The sequence below is a fragment of the Tupaia chinensis genome, unplaced genomic scaffold, assembly GCF_000334495.1.
Source record: "Tupaia chinensis unplaced genomic scaffold, TupChi_1.0 Scaffold147369_2, whole genome shotgun sequence".
Taxonomy (NCBI): Eukaryota; Metazoa; Chordata; class Mammalia; order Scandentia; family Tupaiidae; genus Tupaia; species Tupaia belangeri.
Window position 1 is genome coordinate 93,525 of NW_006207221.1, and position 2,285 is coordinate 95,809.

A 2,285-nucleotide genomic window follows, 5' to 3' on the forward strand; every position below is an offset into this window, starting at 1 on the left:
TGTTGGCTCTGTCTTCACCATGGTCCACCAATTCCATCAGCTCTTCCAATTGTCAACATGACTTATCCTGTCGATTCCACACATTGTTCGCCTACTTCACCTTTTCTGGTTCAGCCTGTCTTCCCTTCAAACATAAATTGCCCTTATTCTCCCTCCTGTGCTCAGTCCGATGAGATTGTTCTTGGCTTCATTACATTCTCCGATTGTATTGATAAGATATATATTTCCCGTTCTACCAATTTATGCACTCCTCATAACACAATTTTTGTTTGTGGTACTAATTTGGCTTACACTTTTTTGCCTGAGCACTGGGTAGGTTCTTGCATTCTTGCCATACTTATCCCTGACATAGATATTATTAAAAGAAATGAACCGATTCCCATTCCTACCTTTGATTTTCTTCCAGATAATTCCAAACGTATTAGATCCAAGCGTGCTATACAGATCCTTCCTATTATTGCTACTCTAGGCTTTGCTGCAACTACAGCTGCTGGTTCTGCTGGATTGAGATATTCCCTTCAGCTCAAACAACTTACTGATTCCCTTGTTTCTTATGTATATGAATTAGCTTCCTCTGTTACTTTTGTTTAAGATCAACTAGATTCCCTTGCAGAAGTCATTCTCCAAAACAGACGTGGGTTAGACATCCTTTTGGCAGAACAGGGGGGGTCTCTGTCTTGCTTTACAGGAAGCTGCTGTTTTTACACCAAGTCCAGCATTGTTCATGACAAGCTCAACCAACTGCAGAAAAATCTTGAATGAAGAAAACAACTCACTGATAACCCCTTCTTCACTTCATGAAATAGACTCCTCCCCTTTCTACTCCCCATACTTGGTCCAATTCTGGGTTTGTTGATTGTTTGCTCTTTGGGACCTGTTCTCTTTAATAAACTCATGGCTTTCCTTAAATGCCAAATCGATGACTCCATAAAAATACAGCCTATCCAAGTCCACTACCATAACCTAGAGATAGAGTATCACGGAGCCTAAACATTACTCCTGCCTGAGGCACTAAATTGGTTAGCCAAAGACGGGTAAGAGAGTCTGAGCCTGTAACAGTTGTACAGTCCCTCCCACCTAAAACAGAAAACCCATCATCGCAATGCGGTTCTCCAATGACAGGTAAGGATGGACGTGGCTCTAACAATGACTCCAACCTAAAACAGACATGATTCTCTCAGGCTTTTCTTCTCTCTTTAAAAAAATAAATTAAAAAAATATATATGTGGAAGGCATTGCATATGGAAGCCATCTTGAGAGCTGTCCGCCATCTTAGAAACCTTAGGTTTCACTTCCTCATTGAGCAAACCATTTCTCAGAATCATGTGACCAACTCTTCCTAGGCAACGGGAGAGATCCACCCACATCAATGATTGACCCATGCTGTTTTATCTCATCTGAATTTTGGGCAACCAATCGGTACCCACCAGCCTGTTTATAAGCTTGCAATTCTTCCTTAATAAATGAGACTTGATCAGCACCTCGTCTGGTCTCCAATCTGTGTGTCTGTGAAAATTCTGCCAGCCTGAACAGTGAGTCCCCTTTTCACTGACCTCACGCAGGTACCCGTTCAACTGTCCTGCCGGTCGGGGCAGGTATGTTGGTAGAAACTGGGCATAACTGGCTGTTGCAGGACCAGGCTATTCTGTGTTCAAAAGGAGTCTCCAGTCTCAAATCTGTAGCTGGCACAGCTGAGCCCTCGTCACCTCCAGCCCTGGGAAGGAGTTCAGCAGCAGCAGGACCCCCTTTTCCTGACATGTCCCTCTATGGAGAGTTATGCCAACTAGAGCCTTCTCTGGCCAACCCAGCATCTTCCTTAATCATGTGGTATGGACAAGAAAGCCACTGAGATATCCCTACAGGGGGTCATGAGCTTTCTGCTGAAGAGCATCTGTGGTCTGTGGCACCATATTCTCAGAGGGCCAGTTTTCTACTGAATTTTCTAAATAATGGGAAGCAAAGGCACAAACTTAAGAGCTTGTTCTCTTCATAAGTCAGGGAATAAAACCCACGTTTTTAGTTCAAACCTGGTATTTCCTAATACCACTTTCCTCTCCTGAGGTCATAACATTATGAATTAAATGTCTCCCACATTACATTATAAACAGACACAATATTTTAACAGTCATTTTTCCAGTGAGCACTAAGTACTTCTTTTACAAAGACTTGTGTGATTGTGCACATTTGACCTAAGGGGAAATTAGGGAATAACTGCCTGAATCTCAGCTGTGCAAATCTGTGTGCTGCCCCTCCTTGTCTCTTCCCTAGGCACAGACGTGCTTTAT